Source organism: Acinonyx jubatus, chromosome D2 (assembly GCF_027475565.1).
Source record: "Acinonyx jubatus isolate Ajub_Pintada_27869175 chromosome D2, VMU_Ajub_asm_v1.0, whole genome shotgun sequence".
In the NCBI taxonomy this organism is placed as follows: Eukaryota; Metazoa; Chordata; class Mammalia; order Carnivora; family Felidae; genus Acinonyx; species Acinonyx jubatus.
In genome coordinates, this window is record NC_069393.1 from 49991394 (window position 1) to 50012570 (window position 21177).

Consider the following 21177-nt stretch of genomic DNA (forward strand, 5'->3'; position numbering starts at 1 on the left):
ATCCAAGTATCCTTACAGCCAAGCCATGGCTCAGTTACACACTTGAAAATGCCAAAGGGAGGTCATAAAAGTGAAGCAAACAAGGTTCAAGGTTGTTTCCCCTCCACCACCAACGGGGAATGCAATCACCTGTATTTGGAAAGCTGAACAGCCTGGGGACGTTTTGAGCAGGCTTGTGGTATCTGTCTTCACCTCCTCTCAAAGGACAAAGTCAAGACTAAAGTCATCTTCTACCCCAGGCTCTGGATACAAAGTGCATGCACCCTGTTGTAAGCAACAGGGCACAAGCTTCCTTTTTGTGGGTATCGGTGGCCCCTGGCGAGAGAGGTAGGTGAGGGCTGTAGTTCTCACTGCCACACCTTAGAGCAGGTGCTTTGTTCTAGTAAATTACATGCCGCAACCCAAATTCTGCTACACACATGAATCCATGTCAACCAATAGGCTCACACAGCCACACGGACTGTTCTGCATGCTCAATGAAGCCAGTCCCATCTTAGGCCCTCATACAACAAACAGCATACAAGGTTCAGCTGAGGCAAATGAAACTGCATCCTAGCAGCACGTTTTGGCCGATTTTCTGGTGCAATCAGATGACAGAACGTTTCAGGTATGGCCCAACACACGATCTGACAGAGTCCTCGTACTCACTGTGGGGCTAGGTCTCCAAAGGCCATAAGAGAACGTCTGACACAGAGCAGCGCCGTATTTAGCTGACACCTAGCAGGGTTGCTACATGCTCTTCTAGCCAAACCGCATGTCTTGAATCCTCCTTTCAATGACAAATAATCTGTACCATTTCTAATGCTAATTAACAAAGAATTCTTCAGTACTAATGAGAGGTAAAGATAAAGTGCTTGGGGTAGCCTCTTCTGGAACATGCACAGCTGATTGGCATCTTATAAATCCTAACCACAACAAGTGTAATGTGCCAGCTAGGGCACCTCGGGTATAAATTAGTATTCCCCAGTGGTTCTCAGGGCTGGGTGCATCTTAAAATTGGCTAGGAAGCTTTTAAAAGATGCTAATACCCCAGCCTCACCCTAGGTACATGAAATCTGAGTCTTTGCCCCAAGATCCAGGTATGGGCATTAAAAAAAATTCTCTAGCTGATTCTAATTTCCAGCCAGCATTGAGAATACCAGCATAAGATACGGATTTCAGTGAATGTGTATGTAAATATAAGTACATAAATTCTTTTTTTTAAATAATTTAGTTAGTTAGCATATAGTGCAACAATGATTTTCCTTAATGCTCCTTACCACTTAGCCCATCCCCCGCCACAAAACCCCTCCAGCAACCTTCTGTTGGTTCTTTTATGTTTTGTCCCCCCTCCCTGTTTTTATATTATTTTTGCTTCCCTTCCCTTATGTTCGTCTGCTTTGTATCTTAAAGTCCTCATATGAGTGAAGTCTTATGATGTTTGTCTTTCTCTGACTGATTTCACTTAGCATAATACCCTCTGGTTCTATCCACGTTGTTGCAAATGGCAACATTTCATTCTTTTTGATTGCCGAGTAATACTCCTTTGTATATATATATACCACATTTTCTTTACCCATTCATCCATTGATGGACATTTGGGCTCTTTCCATACTTTGGCTATTGTCAATAGTGCTGCTATAAACATTGGGCGGAGGGGTGCATGTGCCTCTTTGAGACAGCACACCTGTATCCCTTGGATAAATACCTAGTAGTGCCATGCTGGGTTGTAGGATAGTTCTATTTTTAATTTTTTGAGGAACCTCCACACTGTTTTCCAGAGTGGCTGCACCAGTTTGCATTCCCACCAGCAGTGCCAAAGAGATCCTCTTTCTCCACATCCTCGCCAACATCTATTGTTGCCTGAGTTGTTAATGTTAGCCATTCTGACTGGTGTGAGGTGGTATCTCATTGTGGTTTTGATTTGTATTTCCCTGATGATGAGTGATGTTGAGCATTTTTTCATGTGTCGGTTGGCCATCTGGATGTCTTCTTTGGAGAAGTGTCTATTCATGTCTTTTGCCCATTTCTTCAGTGGATTATTTGTTTTTTGGGTGTTGAGTTTGATAAGTTCTTTATAGATTTTGGATACTAACCCTTTATCTGATATGTCGTTTGCAAATATCTTCTCCCATTCCGTCGGTTGCCTTTTAGTTTTGCTGATTGTTTCCTTCGCTGTGGAGAAGCTTTTTATTTTGATGAGGTCCCAATAGTTCATTTTTGCTTTTGTTTCCCTTGCCTCCAGAGACGTGTTGAGTAAGAAGTTGCTGCGGGCAAGATCAAAGAGGTTTTTGCCTGCTTTCTCCTCGAGGATTTTGATGGCTTCCTGTCTTACATTTAGGTCTTTCATCCATTTTGAGTTTTTTTGTGTGTCTGGTGTAAGAAAGGGGTCCAGGTTCATTATTCTGCGTGTCACTGTTGAGTTTTCCCAGCACCACTTGCTGAAGAGACTTCCTTTATTCCATTGGATATTCTTTCCTGCTTTGTCAGACATTAGTTGGCCATACGTTTGTGGGTCCATTTCTGGGTTCTCTATTCTTTTCCATTGATCTGAGTGTCTGTTTTCATGCCAGTACCATACTGTCTTGATGATTACAGCTTTGTAATACAGCTTGAAGTCTGAGATTGTGATGCCTCCAGCTTTGGTTTTCTTTCTCAAGATTGCTTTGGCTATTGGGGGTCTTTTCTGGTTCCATACAAATTTTAGGACTGTTTGTTCTAGCTCTGTGAAGAATGCTGCTGGTGTTATTTTGATAGGGATTGCATTGAATATGTAGATTGCTTTGGGTAGCATTGACATTTTAACAATATTTGTTCTTCCTATCCAGGAGCATGGAATATTTTTTTGTGTCTTCTTCAATTTCTTTCATAAGCTTTCTATAGTTTTCAGTGTATAGATTTTTCACTTCTTTGGTTAGGTTTATTCCCAGGTATTTTATGGTTTTTAGTGCAATTGTAAATGGGATTGATTCCTTGATTTCTCTTTCTTTTGCTTCATTATTGGTGTATAGAAATACAACCGACTTCTGTACATTGATTTTATATCCTGCAAATTTGCTGAATTCATGGGTCAGTTCTAGCAGTTTTTTGGTGGAATCTTTGGGTGTTCCATATAGAGTATCATGCCATCTGGAAAAGAGTGAAAGTTTGACCTCCTCCTGGCTGATTTGGATGCCTTTTATTTCTTTGTGTTGTCTGATTGCTGAGGCTAAGACTCCCAATGCTATGTTGAATAACAGTGGCGAGAGTGGACATCCCTATCTTGTTCCTGACCTCAGGGGGAAAGCTCTCAGTTTTTCCCCATTGAGGATGATATTAGCGTTGGGTCTTTTATATATGGCTTTTATGATGTCAAGGTATAATCCTTCTATCCCTACACTCTTGAGGGTTTTTATCAAGAATGGATGCTGTATTTCGTCAAATGCTTTCTCTGCATCTATTGAGGGGATCATGTGTTTCTTGTCCTTTCTTTTATTGATGTGATGTATCACATTGATTGTTTTGTAGATATCGAACCAGCCCTCCATTCCAGGTATAAATCCCACTTGGTTGTGGTGAATAATTTTTTAAATGTATTGTTGGATCCATCTGGCTAGTATCTTGTTGAGGGTTTTTACATCTATGTTCATCTATGTTTGGAATCAAGGTAATTCTGGCTTCATAGAAAGAGTTGGGAAGTTTTCTTTCCATTCCTATTTTTGGAACAGCTTCAAGAACGTAGGTGTTAACGCTTCTTTAAATGTTTGGTAGAATTCCCCCTGGAAAGCCATCGGCCCTGGACTCTTGTTTTTTGGGAGATTTTTGATTACTAATTCGATTTCTTTCCTGGTTATGGGTCTGTTCAAATTTTCTATTCTTCCTGTTTCAGTTGTGGTAGTTAATATGTTTCTAGGCTTTGTCTATTTCTTCCAGATTGCCCATTTTATTGGTGTATAATTGCTCATAATATTCTCTTATTATTGTTTGTATCTCTGCTGTGTTGGTTGTGATCTCTCCTCTTTAATTCTTGATTTTATTTATTTGGGTCCTTTCCTTTTTCTTTTTGATCAAACTGGCTAGGGCTTTATCAATTTCGTTTATCTTTCAAAGAATCAGCTTCTGGTTTCATTGATCTGTTCTACTCTTTTTTTTTATTCGATAGCATTGATTTCTGCCCTAATCTTTATTATTTTCTGTCTTCTGCTGGTTTTGGGTTTTATTTGCTGTTATTTTTCCAGCTCTTTAAAGTGTAAGGTTAGGTTGTGTATCTGAAACTTGTCTTCCTTCTTTAGGAAGGTCTGGATTGCTATATAGTTTCCCCTTATGACCGCCTTTGCTGCATCCCAGAGGTTTTGGGCTGGGTGTTATCATTTTCATTGGCTTACATGTACTTTTTAATTTCCTCTTTAACTACTTGGTTAGCCCATTCACTCTTTAGTAGGATGGTCTTTAGTCTCCAAGTATTTGTTATCTTTCCACATTTTTTCTTGTGGTTGATTTTGAGTTTCATAGCGTTGTGGTCTGAAAATATGCACAATATGATCTCAACCTTTTTGTACTTGTTGAGGGCCGATTTGTGTCCCGTATGTGATCTATTCTGGAGAATGCTCCATGTGCACTGGAGAAGAATGTGTATTTCACTGCTTTAGGATGAAATGTTCTGAATATATCTGTTAAGTCCATCCAGTCCAGTGTGTCATTCAGAACCAGTGCTCATTTTCCTTGCTTATTTTCTGTTTAGATGATCTGTCCATTGCTGTAAGTGGGATGTTGAAGTCCCCTACTATTATGGTATTATTGTCAATGAGTTTCTTTATGTTTGTGATTAATTGATTTATATATTTGGGTGCTCCACATATGGAGCATAAAGGTTTACAATTGTTAGGCCTTCTTGGTGGATAGACCTCTTAATTAAAAAAAATTTTTTTGGGGGCGCCTGGGTGGCTCAGTCGGTTGAGCGGCCGACTTCGGCTCAGGTCACGATCTCGCAGTCCGTGAGTTCGAGCCCCGCGTCGGACTCTGGGCTGATGGCTCAGAGCCTGGAGCCCATTTCAGATTCTGTGTCTCCCTCTCTCTCTGACCCTCCCCTGTTCATGCTCTGTCTCTCTCTGTCTCAAAAATAAATAAAAGTTAAAAAAAATTAAAAAAAATTTTTTTAATGTTTATATTTATTTTTGAGACAGAGAGACAGAGCATGAGCAGGGGAGGGGCAGAGAGAGACACACAGAATCTGCAGCAGGCTCCAGGCTCTGAGCCGTCAGCAAAGAGCCCAACACAGGGCTCAAACCCACAAACTGCAAAATCACGACCTGAGCCGAAGTCGGAGTCTCAACCAACTGAGCCACCCAGGCGTCCCTGGATAGGCCCCTTAATTATGATATACTACCCTTCTTCATCTCTAGTTACAATCTTTATTTTAAAGTCTAGATTGTCTGATATAAGTATGGCTTCTCTGGCTTTCTTTTGTCAACCATTAGCATGATAGATGGTTCTCCATCCCCTTACTTTCAATCTGAAGGTGTCTTTAGGTCTAAAGTGGGTCTCTTGTAAATAGCATATAGATGGATCTTGTTTTTTTTATCCATTCTGTTACCCTATGTCTTTTGATTGGAGCATTTGGTCCATTGACGTTTACAGTGAGTACTGAAAGGTATGAATTTATTGCCATTATGTTGCCTGTAGAGTTGGAGTTTCTGGTAGTGTTCTCTGGTCCTTTCTAGTCTTTGTTGCTTTTGGTCTTTTTTTTTTTTTTAACTCGTCTTTTCTCCCCTCAGAGTCCCCCTTAAAATTTCTTGCAGGGCTGGTTTGGTGGTCATGAACTCCTTTAATTTTTGTTTGTCTGGGAAACCTTTTATCTCTCCTTCTATTTTGAATGACAGCCTTGCTGGATGAAGAATTCTTGGCTGCATATTTGTCTGATTCAGCACATTGAATATATCCTGCCACTCCTTTCTGGCCTGCCAAGTTTCTGTGGATAGGTCTGCTGCAAACCTGATCTGTCTTCCCTTGTAGGTTAAGCACTTTTTTTCCCTTGCTGCTTTCATGATTCTCTCCTTGCCTGAGTATTTTGTGAATTTGACTATGATATGCCTTGTTGATGGTCAGTTTTTGTTGAATCTCATGGGAGTCCTCTGCGGTTCCTGGAGTTTGATGTCTGTGTCTTTCCCCAGGTTAGGAAAGTTTTCTGCTATGATTTGCTCACATAACCCTTCCACCCCTTTTTCTCTCTCTTCATCTTCTGGGACCCCTATGATTCTGATGTTGTTCCTTTTTAATGAGTCACTGATTTCTTTAATTCTTAAATCATGCTCTTTTGCCTTAGTATCCCTCTTTTTTTATACTTTATTATTCTTCATAAGTTTGTCCTCTGTATTGCTGATTGGCTGCTCTGCCTCATCCATCCTTGCTGCCGTGGTATTTTTATTCATGATTGCAGCTCAGTTACAACATTTTTTTATTTCATCCTGACTAGCTCTTACTCCTTTTGTCTCCACAGAAAGGGATTCTAATCTATTTTCAACTCCAGCTGGTATTATTATCGTGGTTCTAAATTCTGGTTCAGACATCTTGCTTGTATCTGTGTTGATTAAGTCCCTGGCTATTGTTTCTTCCTGTTCTTTCTTTTGGGGTGAATTCCTTAATTTCATCATTTTGAAGGAAGAAAAGAAATTAATAAGGTAAAAAAAATTAAAATTAAAAAAATTAAAAAGAACACACACAAAAAGTCAAATAAATGATGCTAGATCCTAGGTGTGTTTTGTTCTGGTTGTTGAAAGGAACTTGATAGATTAAAGAAAAAAGGGAAAGATAAGAAAAGAAAAAAGAAAGAAAAAAAGGAAAATGTTTGAAAATTTGAAAAAGTGAAGACAGTTAAATAGAAGAAAATGAAATGATGGAAATAAAATAGAATTTGAAAATTTACAAAAAAGTAAAAACTATGGTAGAAAAAATTAAAGAAAAATATTTTTAATAAAAATGGCAAATAAAAGTAAATTTTTTCTTTCTGTATTTAAGAATAAGAAAAGAAAAGAAAAAGAAAAAGAAATTGAATAGATGGACCAGCAAACAGACTGAAATACGATTGAAATTACATCGTTTTCCTCTAGAAATCAAACTATAAAGCACTTTATAGTCCGTAAACTAAACAGGTGGAGAGACTTGTGTTCCTGAACAGCAAGGTTGGCCCAGTTGGGCGGGGCTTAGTGTAGCGACTCTGTTCTCCACTAGATGGCGTTACATAGCTTACTGGGGTGGATTGTTGTGGCGCCTGTAGATGTGTATGTGCATGCGCAGAGGGGTGAAAATGGTGTCACCCAGCTACCCAGTCTCCAGTATTGGAACTCTGTTCTCCCTGGTCAGCAATTGCGCACCAGTCTCCAGCTTCCGTCCACTCCCTGCCTTTACACTGTCCGTGTATAATCCGTCAGGTTTACCAGGCTGCACCTCCCTCCTGAGTTTTATCTCAGATACTGCTGTGTTTCCCAACCCCTCACTTCTGAGGGACTCTGGCTTTGACCTGTTTTGACCTTCTGGGGGAGGGTCTCACTGAGCAATGGCCGGGGTGCCGGCTGCACCCAGGAACATTTGTGGGACCGTGCTGCTGCTGATGCCTAGAGACTGCGGCCAGGTGCCAGCCCACCCCAGGAAAAAGTTCCCGCAATCGTGTAGCAGCAGTGTTTCAGGGATTATGGAAAATCACAACACACATCTGGCACCAAGCTTCACTTAAGGTCCTTGTTCCAGCACCAGCAAATGTGGTTGTTTTCCAGGGTCCTCTGCGAACTTTGCCTGTGGGGTGGCTGCACAGCCTCTAGCAAATGTCCTCCCAGCAAGGGAACCACCTCTCCCCATGTGGCCTGATGACCCTGAGGACCTCGCTCTCTACTCCTGGGCATTTGCCCTTCCCACTAGAGCACTGCCAGGTATCGAGCTGTGGAGTTTCCAATTCTGCACTCCCCCTGTTTATAGAGCCTTAATGGAATTTAAATCCTCACCTTTCTCCTTTCTCCCTTTTTTGTTCAGTCCCTGCTGTTGTTTCCAGTTTTCCACTTTCTTGCCAGCTGCTTTGGGGGGAGGTGCTTTTCCCATATTCTCCCTGTCTCCATCCTCTTTCCACAAGCAAAAACAGCTTCCTGTCCTCCGTGGCTTTTCTTTCCCCCAGTTCACCTCACTACGCCACATACCTGCTGAATTCTGTGGCTCAGGTTGTGCAGATTGTTGTGCTAATCCTCAAATCAGTTTTCTAGGTGTGCAAGATGGTTTAGTGTTGATCTGGCTACATTTAAGGGAAGAGAGATGCAAAAAGAAAAAAAACTTCCATACTGTTCTGCCATCTTGGCCCCTCCCCACTACATATATACCTTCTTGAAGGTAGAGGAGGCAGTTAAGCGATCCTTATCCCAGTCTCTGAATTTTGATTGTTAAAGACTCTGCCTTTGCTAAGACTATGGAAGACACACACACACACACACACACACACACACACACACATACACACACTTTATTCATTCAATATTTATTTGGCCCTACTGTGTGTCAGGCATTTTTAAAGAACTGAGATATACCAAATCTCACAGCAGACAAATTCCCCTGTCTTCTTGGAGTTTTACATAGCCTTTGCTAAGACTATGGAAGACACACACACACACACACACACATACACACACTTTATTCATTCAGTATTTATTTGGCCCTACTGTGTGTCAGGCATTTTTAAAGAACTGAGATATACCAAATCTCACAGAAGACAAATTCCCCTGTCTTCTTGGAGTTTTTACAGTTTTACTGAAATATTTAAAGGAAACTGCAGACCATATGACATGCTGCTTCTGCCACAAAGTATGGAGGGTGTGGGATGAGGAAATAGGGAGCCTGGCTTTTAATCCTGGTCCTGCTCTGTGTCTAGTTGAGCAAGCCCTCTAACCTCTTAGAATCTCAAATCCTCCAATTACCAAAGGAGAGCTTTCAATGAAATGATCTCTGGGGCCCTAAAATTTTATTGAGGTCGTCAAACCACTGAATCAAAAGGTAGAAGAAATAAACATTCATGACTACAGCATTCTATGCAGATGGCAGATTTGATTCTCCAAAGCCTCTAAAATGGGAAAATAGTCCATAAAGCCTTCACTAGCCCTGGGTATTTCAGCCATTTTAAAGACATACCCCCATTTGATAAACATGAAAATCTCACACCTTCTGTTAACATGAATAGAAATGTCAAGATCAACTTGGGGCCAAAACCAAATCAAAGCAATAGTAATTTTGAATATGCTTTTCCAATCTTCCCCAGACCTTAGAGATCTTCATAAAGCTTCGTCCCTCCTTCTTCCCCTCTGAGAATCTCTGCCCAAACAACTTCTTGCCTTTTTGGAATCCATGTAGAAAAAAGGCTGATAAATGGACAGGAAGGACTGTCAGAGACTTTGTATTAAAAGTCTTTTTTCCCCCAAACAGGGATTCTTTTTTTAGGCCCCTGCATTAATTTCCACAGTCTTAGTAAGGCAGAGCCTTTAACAATCAAACTCGCAGAGGGTGATAAGGCTGAGTGGATTGTCTCTCACTTGGAGAAGAGTGGGTGTGTGGGAGAATCGGCTAATTTGAATGCATATTGATACCCCTTCCTGCCCCTAAAGTTTCTGAAAAGCTAAACTTACTTCATAAGATGAAATTTCACTGAATGGACAGCGGGATGGTGGCGAGTTTGCATTGAAGCCATTTCAGGGGGGAAAAAAAAGAAGTCTGATTGTCATAGTAATGTTTTGAAAAGATTTTGATGCAACTTCACATCCAATTACATAGGGCATCCACTTGGGGTGAGAGATAAGTGCTTCTGTGACCGCAAACATAGAAGGAAAATCCATTTAACCTTTTTAGCCAATTTATTAAAGCAAGGGAGAATTATTTTTTAAATGCAATTTTTGACTTCAGGTAAGGAGAATTGGAAAAAAGTGTCTCGGTATAGTTTGGAGTTTCCTAATGAAAGAGAAAGTGCTGCAAAACATCTTAGGTATGGGTTCTTTGGGAAGCTGGTTTAGTAAAAACCAGTAAAAGCACTGACTGGTCACCAAGTCCACTGTCTGGCCATCAGGAGAGGCCAGGCTCAGGTAGGCAGGACCCTTATTTTAAAGACTGAAACCTCCCTTTGTCAAAATCCTGATAGTTACAATCTCACTGCAACATAGTTTCTCGTGGCTTACCTAAAATCTTGGCAGTTTTATCTGTTTATCTCATTCTAGCTTCAGAAAAGACCATCACCAACAAAAACATTCACTGAACACATTTTACAATGAGTCTTACTAGATCAAGGGAGTCAGAGCTAAAAGGTGAAGTTCCTGCCACTGAAATCCTACAGGAACTAAGGCCCTTCAGTTGGTTCAAAGCGCTTCTTATAACTAGGTATTGTCGAGTTCTTTTGAATACTGACTTTTGGAATGTAGAGAAGGCTTCAGTATTGTCTAGCCCAGTCCCCTAGTTAAACTTGCCTTGGGGCAAGTGGTACCTGAAGAAGTGGCTTGTCCCAAATTGCATGCAGGTTCAGGATACAAATCCATGTCTCCCTACTTCCAGGCTCACACTCCATCCTCAGATTAAAGGTATTTTTCTTCACAAAGATATGTTAGCTAATATCTGGTGCTCTGTTCCCTTCAAAGTTAATGTTCCTATATGTACTATTTCATGTTTTCTGTGTCCTTTTATACAGAAGTTTATATCTCTGTCACTTTAAACATATATATTTAAATATATATATACAGATGCGTGTGTGTGTGTGTGTGTGTGTGTGTGTCTGTGTGTGTGTGTTTGTGTTGGCTCCCATTCCTTGGAGTAATTGCTGGTTCCAGGTTTGGGACAGGGAAGATACAAGATGAACTTAGAATATTTGATGCCAAAAAGCAAAAAGGCGCTCATGGGCTAATGTAGTACTTGCTAAAGGAGCAGCCATAAGGGGCTCCTGCTGTCTGAATTTGGGATATGTTGAGCTTCAAAAAGAATAATGGTGGTAACTTACGTATGAAACAATCTATTGGGTCCATGGCAACATTCAATAAATGAATGTTTATATATAAATATATAGACAAGTAAATAGAGAAAGGGCAGGAAAGGGGAAGCCCTTCCCCTTTCGCGGAATGCCAGCTAGTTAATGTAGAGAGAAGGGTAAAATTAGAAAGTTCACCCCTGTAAAATAATTGATTCAAGCAAAAATCATCAGTGAATGCTAAAGTGATTTTATGAAAGGCCACTGGGCATCAGGATATTCTCCTAGTACTCCTGGGTCACAGAGATTATTTATTAAATAATAAATAATAATAAATAATAAAGACAAAAGGCGTCTTTAAAATGGAGAGACCCAACAAACCCCACTTTCATGAATGATCAAACTGATTATCAGAGGAAGTGCTGGGGCTCGGTATTGGTAATTTTTTAAACTTCCCAGCTGATTCTCTTTTCCAGTCTAGAGTTGAGAATACCATCGTAGGGTTGAGATTTACACGAGTATGTGTGTATTATATACATAGACATGTATTTTTGAAGCTGTAGTAAACTGAAACCATCCTGATCGCAGTCTCAGAATTGTGGCAGTAAGACTATGGGAAAGAAATGCACCTTTTACACAATTTATTCATTCAGTGTTTAGTTAGCCTGTGCCTGTGGAACCTGACATTATGCATTTCCTGAAGTGTTGCAATCAAAAGTGCACCCCATCCCTTATGAACTCTTCCTACCCAAAATGATTAACCTGAATCCAGTCACGAGACAGCGTTCAGACAAATCCAGAATGTCGGACATTCAAAACAGAAACAAAAACAAAACCAGTTGGGCTCTTCAAATAGGTCAATGACTTGAAAAGCCAAACAAAAAAGAATTGGGTGTTCTAGATTAAAAGAAACTGAAAGAGACATAACAATCAAACAAAATGCATGAACTTTCGTTGGATCCTGTTATCTAAAAAACAAAAGCCATAAAATGCATTTTGGGGACAATTAAAAACATTTGAATATAACTTGTATTTTAAGCACTATTAATGAAAGTGTTTTTTAAGTATATTTATTTATTTTTGAGAGAGAGAGAGAGTGTGCACAAGCAGGGGAGGGATAGAGAGAGGGGGAGAGAGAGAATCCCAAGCAGGCTCCACACTGTCAGCACAGAGCCCGATGGGGGTTTGGATCCCACCAACCGTGAGATCATGACCTGAACCAAAATCAAGAGTCTTAACCGACTGAGCCACCCAGGTCCCGCTAATGATAGCATTACGTGCAGTAACTGGTTTTGAGGTAATGTAGGAGGGTGTCCCTATATATTCTAAATTATTTAGTGGTGAGGTGTCATGATGCCTACTTCCAAATGGTTTCAACAAAAATCCTCTACGTGTGTACATGTATATATAGAGAAAAAAGACCGAGAAAGAAAAAAGAACACAACTGTAAAATATTAATTGAATCTGGGTGAAGTGTGTACGGGTTCTCACTGTCGTCGTTTCAATTTTTCTGAAACCTTGGCAAATTTTTAAATAAATACTACCTTTTAGTGAAATAGGAACCCTAGAACATTAGCTCCGTGAAGCAAGGGGTGTCTGTTTGCCTGTTGGTCTCACCGATCTATGCCAGGCACTATGCCAGACCCCGGCACCCAGTAGGCACTCAATAAACCTGTGTCTAATGCAAAGCAAACACGAAGAGGGAGGCAGGCTTGAGGCCCGAGGGAGGGGGCGGAAGGGAGGAGCAGGCTGCCTGCGGGCACCGCGCCCTGCGCATCAGCGACTCGTAGACCTCCAGCCTCAGGAATGCCCCGCTCGGAGCCCTCTGCCTGCATCTGCTTCCGAGCAGCCAGCCGGGCAGCTGGTTGGGGAAAGCGTCACTCAGCCAGAATGGCTTGCCCATGACCCGCTTTTCCCACCACCCTCCAGCGGGAAATGGCAAGGAGATGCTTCTGATGAGAGATTAAAAATGCGGCATCTGTCAGCACACACCTGCTCAGGCACCCGGTGGATCAAGGGAAAACTTTCTGTCTGTTGACCCTCCGGGGTCGTGAGGTCCGAGAGCCCCCACGAAGGTGGTGAAATTGAAAGGCTTAGGAGAGGGCAGCAGCTGACTTCTCTCTCCATTTTATCCCCTTCGCTGCCACCAAAACCGTGTATTGTTTTCAAAAGATGAGTTTTCTAACATTCCACCAGCTGATGACTTCTCACTTCATTTCCAAATTCTGGGGTTGAATGTGTACTAATGGCTAGAATATGAATAAAACAAAAATGGCCCTGGAGGTTCGTGGAGGAGGAGAGTACCAGGCGGTGGTGAGGGACTCAGGTGCTGACACAGTGGTTCAGCCCAAGGGCGGCCGGCCAAAGGTTTCTTTCTTTCCTCCCTTCATCCCTCCTTTCCCTTCCTACCTTCCTTCTTTTCTTCCTGCTTTCTTCTTTTCTCTCTGTCTCTGTCTCTCTGTCTCTCTCAAAAACAACAGGGACTGAAACTAAAGTCAGGGGTAAAGTTCAGATGAGCCCAGCCTCCACCCCCTACCACCTGGTAAGTGGAGCCATGCCCCTCCTAATAAGTGCCTGTTTCAGAAAGAGGTTCAGACCCTTGTAACTAGAAAGCCCGGCCCCAGGCATGGCATCTCTTTCCTGTGTAGACCTGCAAGGGAGGTGATCTTACCTCTCCCACTTAGAAGGAGCCTGGCAGGGCTTTCTGAACTGAATTCCCATAAGAAAGGGAAGAGCCTGTTTGGAAAAACACACTCTTCTGCTGCCAACACAAGCAGACCTTTAAAAGGGAGGAGGGAAACTGTAACCCCTCCAAGATCTTAGCTCTCCTTCGGAGCCCAAGCTCTCAGGTTTCACAAAGGAATTTATAGAGCAGACTGACGCCTCTGGGGTTGGAATCAGCTCAGGACTGAGTGGAGAGCCATGCAGAGGGACAGGCACCCTTCTCTGCTTTGTGCAGGCTGGGGATTGTTTACCAGGGGATGAAAACGTCCTCTCACTGAAAAGGAATGTTTGGCAAGAAAATGACCTCTGGAGGCACAACCCAATTGCTCCCTGGGGACTCAGTTTGGGTTGGTAACTGATCAGAACCCCCGACCTAGACAAAGCGTGCTGGGTGGGGAAGGGAAGGGGAGAGGGCTGAGGTTACAGGAGCTTCAAAGGACAGCTGTCCTCTTTTCTAGGTAGGTTCTGCATGGCAGATGAAGGAAAAGGAAAACACAATGAGAGGTTAGAAATCATTTGAGAAATAAAAGAAATGTTTGATTTGTTCGTGAAAGTGTTCCCTACTGCACCACTCAGCTCAGAGCTTGACCTAGGTCCTTGTGGGGTGATGGTGGTGTTCAAAGCCCACTGCCAAGAAAGAATTCTTGAAGACGTCTTTGGTGCAAAAAGGTGATTTTATTAAAGCATGGGGACAGCGCTTGTGGGCAGAAAGAGCTGCACTGGGGTTGTGGTGGGTAACTGATTCTATATCCTCAGGTTGGGAGGGGTCAGGGATAGAGTTAAGTCTCTAAGGAATTTTGGAAGCGAGGTTTCCAGGACCTCGAGGGGCTAGGTGTTGTTAGGAAAATGGCATTTATTACCGTTTAGTAAAGCCTCAGTCATGAGACCCTTCAGATGTATATCAGGGGGCCATGGCTGGGAGTATGATTGCTAACATATATCTTGGGGGAGTTGAGATAAAGGAAGTTTCCAGAGGAATTTTTATATGTTAAAGTAGACTTACAGGATCCTGGGGGCCAGGATAATGTTAAGCCAAGATTCTCTTTTGCGCCTAGCAAAGTGTCATCATTGAGGCAGCTCAGCTCCTAGAGGAAGGTCACACTGCCTGTTTGAAGGACTTGTCAGTGGGCTGTAGGCAGTAAGGGAATTTAATTTTCCATTTGCCTTTGTTTCCCACATCACCATGGCAAGCGCTTAAACCCCTTTACATCTTGATGAGGGTGATCTTAGGGCTCCAGGAAACGGAGTCTATAGGTGTCTGGAGATTAGCCTACGGATAAGATTGTTTTTTTTCTTGCAGTTTACTAAGTTATCCATAAACTGAAGGAGACACCTGTCCTGTGTGACTGTGACCTCTGTCCGTCAGCCATTTGCTCTCTTTCCTTTCCCCTGTTCTTGGGCAGCCAGGAGTGTCCGAGGAATAGCACACATATCCCACCTGGCGGGGACACGGGTGCTGTTAGCCTGCACTTTGCGCTCAGCTTTCCCCACGCTCCCTTGTCACTTTGAAACCGGTGTTTGGGGGATACTAGACGGTGTTGGGTGACTCGCTCTGGTGGCTGACATCCGCCCTTGGATAAAGGTGAGAGAGATGATGTCCTTCCTTATTTGGTGGCTCTAGAAGCCACGTTCCCTCCTCATCTCTTTTTTCACAAGGACTTGGCCCTGGTCAGCAGAAGCCCAGGCCATTCAGCAGCCCCCACCCTTGGCACTTCCTTATCTCAGAGTCTTTACTGTGGAATTCCGCGGCTTACCCCGATATGCTCCGGATGTGCTTCAATCCGTGGCCTGCCACTTGGCTCCTCTTGTGATGACAAGCAGATAACATAGCTCACATGCCTTCTCCTTTTCCTGCATACCAACCAGACCCCAGCTCCGAAAAGGAAACGCACCACAAACCAAGAGAGATGGAGTTTTATTTTTATAGAGACATTGTTAAGACGGCAGTAAGCCTAGAATTATGGCAAGTGCTTCCCCATGTTGCTCCAGTAAATCTCCTCAATCACCTCAAGATTTTTACAGATGGGGAAATTAGTAGGTGCAGGGGTTAATTAAATACCCACAGTCACATAGCAAGCGTGTGTGTGTGTGTGTGTGTGTGTGTGCGCGCGCGCGCGCGCGCAGGGAGAGCATGAAAATTCAAAGCCCGGGCTGACTCCAAGTCCAAAGAACCTTTATTGTAGTTAAATCCCATCAGAACTAAGCCTGTCTCTGAAGGCAGTCACTATCAAGATTTGCCAAGTTTGGGTCTCATTAACTTGGGAGACAAGTGTTCCTTCTTCAAGGCATGGTACCAAAAGGTACAATTCCATTATTCATCAACATCACTGTGGTTACACCATAACTCACATACGATGGACAAAGTCTCTATATCTGAGAAACAACAAGAAAGCAGAGGAAATATTTGCTAAACAAACGAACGGGCATAAATCTGAAATCAAGTGGCAGGAGATACATCCAAATGGATACATATGAATGAGTTAAATGCCTCTTTTAAAAGACAAATACACTTATATGGGGTGAAACAATACAAAGCAAGCTATCTGCTGTTTATAAGAGACACACGTGTGCCAGAAAGAGATTGAGAGGGTGAAACTAAAGGGATGGGCAAAGAGATCCTGTGTAAATGCTACCAAAATATGCAGAGGGGAAATATTAGTAGCAGACAAAATAACTTTGAAGCAAAACGCACCAAGTGGGAGAAAGAGAGATGAAAAACTCCACCCAACAATAAGTTCTAGTGATAATTAAGGTTCATGCAGTCGATACCATAACATTGGAAACATTGAAAGACCAAATCTGTGTACTCAGGCATGCTAAAAACAGGTACACATAATAAAAAGTTCCATTTAGACCTGATAGAAACTTGCCATCTCTTCCAATGGCCAATGTGTCTGCCATGTATTTAAAGCAGGGAACTTAAGCTCAGACTTCCAGATTGGAAAGACTCGAAGTATTTCAGGGAGAGCTTATTTATGCTGTATGAGTATTTTACGTCAGGGAAGCATTATGACAAATAGACCGTGAAAATCACACCACATCCTAAGGAAAAACAAAAAAGCCAAAGAAGATTCTTGGAGTGTCTCTTCAGGAAATCCTCAAGCATTTAAGGCTCTTGGCAGTTCGGGTAATGTGTTCATAAATTTCCCCTAACAAACTCATTCCAGCATCAGAACATGACAAATCAATCAAACTTTAGAGGATTGATAGCTAAACTCTTCCAGGGCTGTGGGCATGAATCCAGGAAAGGAATTTATGCCAGACTATTGAACCCCTTCCTGCCAAAAATGGAAATAAAGACAGAAAGAAAACCAGTTACTTTACTTCAATTCATATCTGCCATATTTTGGGCAAGAGAATTAAGGATTCAGTTAGAGCTTCTCACAGGTGAGAGGAAATTCCTAGCAAAAGTAAGTAACTAAAGCAGTCAATCCTTAAATCTCATCTTCTCCAGCAGGACATGGGCAATGGAGGAAAAGGGCCAAGAAACTAATGAGGGAAAAGGTTGTCTGTGGACAACCTTGGGCCTCTAGGATTCTAAATGATGTCTTTTGAAGGGACACAATTTGAACTGATATTGAAGAAAAACCCAAGAACTAGTTCGTGCTAATCTAGAGTTTATATATTCTGGTAAGTATAAATTAGACAAGGAATTGGTTAGAAATGCTAATAGTTTTCAAGAGAAGAGGACTTTTTCCTCCTGATCCTATGTCAGGTACATAGGTGAGATCCCCGTACTTGAAGGGGATTTGATGCAGTTGAGGTCACTAGGACCTTACATTCTACATCCAAACCAAATGAATACCTCCGAACTCTGTAGAAACAGGGACCAGAGACCCTACTAGGTCATTGACCAGCAAGGTTGGCTGTGAAAGGGTTAACCACACACACACACACACACACACACACACACACACACACGTAACATGTGTATATATTTCTATATATAACTTCAGATAGAAAGAGAGAGAGGGGTGCCTGGGTGGCTCAGTTGAGTGTCTGATTCTTGATTTTGGCTCAGGTCATGATCCCAGGGCCATGGGATCGAGCCCCACATTAGACTCTCTGCTGACAGCGGGGAGCCTGCTTGAGATTCTCCCTCCCTCTCTTTCTGCCCTTCCCCCCCTCATGCTCTTTCTCTTTCTCTCTTTCTTTCAAAATAAATCAAGAAAAAATTTTTAAAAAGGGAGGAAGGAAGGAAGGAAGGAAGGAAGGAAGGAAGGAAGGAAGGAAGGGTAGGTAGAAATAGATATCAACTTGGGTCTCTTTCTGCCTCCTCTCCATTCCTTGCCTCCTCTTTTCTCTTTCTCCTCCCTGATCTGACTCTCTGTTTCATTTCCTGTGTGTCTGCTGGTAGGTAGGTCTTGTCTCTGAGTGTCTGTCCATGGGGCTCAGTGTATTTCTCTTGGTCATTGGCTGCCTGCCCCTCTCCCTTCCTCTCTCTGTTCTCCTCCCTTCCTTATTCCTGCCTTTTGCTCTGGCCATGGCTGCTGCTGCTATGATGTGTTTTCTATTGATGGAGTGAGCATTAAGGATGCCCAAATATGGTAATGCTTTCAGTCAGGGTTGAGATCATGGTAGCAAGGCAATGCTCACACCCTGCTCAGGCAGTGCTCAGGAAATTCAGGACTGTCACAAACACGGGCCCACCTTCTATCCAGCCTCCTGAGATCAGAGGAAGCAGAGTGATGCAGCCAGACCCTGGTCTGTAAAAGGCAGCAGAGGCTTTCTTCTGGCAGCTGCCACTTGTTATAATTCAGTCAATTTTCCATCCCAAAGCAATTTACATTCATGTCTCTGTTATGATCACTAGGCTGTGCCCTTACTGGAGGGGAAACCATCTTCCCTAGAAACATTTAGATCATTAGAGTAAATCCACTGGAAGAGGAATGCTCAGATACAACAATGCAACTATTGAAAGATTTTTTTTTAATCCACCCTCCTTTTAAAAGAATGTTCAAAGAAATTGCCACATCAGAGTTCTGAAATGTCAAGAATTCCTCTCATTTCTTGCTGGAGTTAATGCCAGGAACATTCTAGAACACTACAATCGCTCATTCCTTACAATGAAGGATAGAGGATTGTTTGCCTGAGATTTAACCCACCTGAGAAGTATTTTTCCAAGGTGCTCCTCAAGGTCAAGACTGGCTGCAAAACTTTCAAGCCGATCTATGGGGAAAAAAAAAAACTTTTTTATTAAAGAGGTGTGCTTAATCAGTCATTCCTCCATGGCACTTTAGGGATTTTATTTTTACCGAATCTTTCTAGAATATGCGGGAAATCTCCAAAATGGACGGCACCAATTTCAGCTGCAGAAAACAGCGTCACTGAAGGTGAGCGAAGACAGGCAATTGTGAAGAATGTAAAGGGTACAGCTTCATTTTTCTAGATTTCCCTTTTGTGATTTTTTTTTTGAAGGGGAGTCCAAGTCAGAAAAGCTGGGAAGCCTATCCCTTAAATTCATGGCTCATAAAATTGATTAGAAAAGGCATTTAAAGTCTCGTCGAAGGGCTATGTAGGGTGTGAAAATTTCCACCTAGGACAAATTCTGAACTGTACTGGGACTTTCCCTCAGTCCAACCTATTCATTACCATTTATTGAGCACTCACCATATGCCACGCCCTGGGATAAGTGTTTAATTAGTTCGCATACATCTCATAGTCATTTTTAATACAGATATGATTATTTTACCTATTTTACAGATGAACACACGGAGCCTAATGGGTTAAAGAAATTTGTTTACACAGCTAAGAAGGAAGAGATCTCAGATTCAAACCCACATCTGCTAACCTTACAGTCTATGTTTTCAAATACCTGTCTCATGGCCAGACTCGCCACATAAGAGTCCAGATACAGAGAGAAAATTGGCTCTGAGCACCAGTGGCAATAAATGTCCCAGATGGGGAGCCTGCTCACCCTCCCTAGGCCTGTTCAGTAGATCTCAGAATGTTATGGGGATCATTGTAGGAAGAACCACCCAGGTTCATCAAGCCCTATTACCACTTGCAAAGCCTGATTTCTGTTATCTCAGATGACCTTTTCTAGAACTCTATGACTTAGGGGTTGTCATTCCTGTTTTAACAGAAAAAAAGACTAAGACCTAATGAGGTGAGGTACTTACTCAAGGTCACATATCTGGTAACTTCAGAGCCAAGGCTTGGGCCAAGTCCACCTAAGTCTTTGTCCAGTGACCTTTGACCAATGTGGGCCAACTCCAGTCAATTGATCATGACTACTCCGAAATATTTTTGAAAAATAGTCTCAGGATGGATCAAGACTTGGTGAGAAAAATTGTCATGATTGATTAGCCGTGTCTGCACGGACACTAAAGTGGGGTGTGGCAGTGCACTTACCATAATTATGTCATTTCTGATCTATTTTGTACAATCTCAAATCTTCCAGAAGAAGGAATGAAGGCTGATCTCAGAAATTCTGAGAATACTCAGAATTTGAATTGAGTTGATTCCAATTGAACTGGAACAGAATTGAATGAACTGAAGTGAAAAACTAATGTACCTGGACCAAAATAATAATGTTAGGCCTGGTGATCGATATATTACACAATGAAATATTTAAATAAAAGAGGAATCAGCTAGAATTGGTGAGAAAGAAAATACAAAGCATCGCCCTATCCCACATTTCCAATATCTAGAAAGCACCAATAAATTAATAATAGTAAATTTTATTAATTAATTTACACCTATAATAAGATGTTGAGATTTGGTATGTATGACCTATGGCTGAAAAATGAAGTGAGCATCTGCATACTATAAGATTTGGGGCCAAAATCCTTACCACAAGGAAGAGATGGTAGAACCAGCCCTGTAGAAGCCCCATTACCACTCCTCCCAGTGTACCTTCTCGGTCTATCTGAATGACTGTCAGGTCCCTCGGACAATACACCTCCTTTAGCAACAAATATTATGCAATGCCAAGTTGCCATCACAAAATGTAATTGACAAATATAATTTGTATATACATACAATTTCCCCTAAACACCCAAGATAATGCCCTAACCTGACAGAAATAATATAAATAAAAGGGACATAATTTGTAATTAAAGTAATAATCTGCTTTAGTACTTATTTCCTGGGGCACAAGAACACTAGAAGACATGATGAAGTAGTCGATTGCTTGGCGTACTTATAATGAATAAGTTTGGATTAAAAAAAAAAAAAGGAAGCCAATACAAAGTTGAATATTGTTAACACCTTGTCTTTATACTTAACATATTGAAATAAGACCTAAATAAGTAAATTTGGTTTTTTGTATAGATTTATTGCCAAAGGAACAGATAAAATGTGGATCGATAGATTCGCAACTTAGGCAGTACAAATGGCCTCGCCATCAGTGATTTTGATGGTCCAAAATTGTCAACAGTTCTTGGTAAAATTCCAAAAAAATAAGCACTCTATAATCTTCCCTTTATTCACAATGGTAGTTACATTTCTGGAAAATTCAAGGTCTGTTAAAGCTATATAAAAATACTTTGACAAAAATACTTCGTAGTTTTTCTATAAAA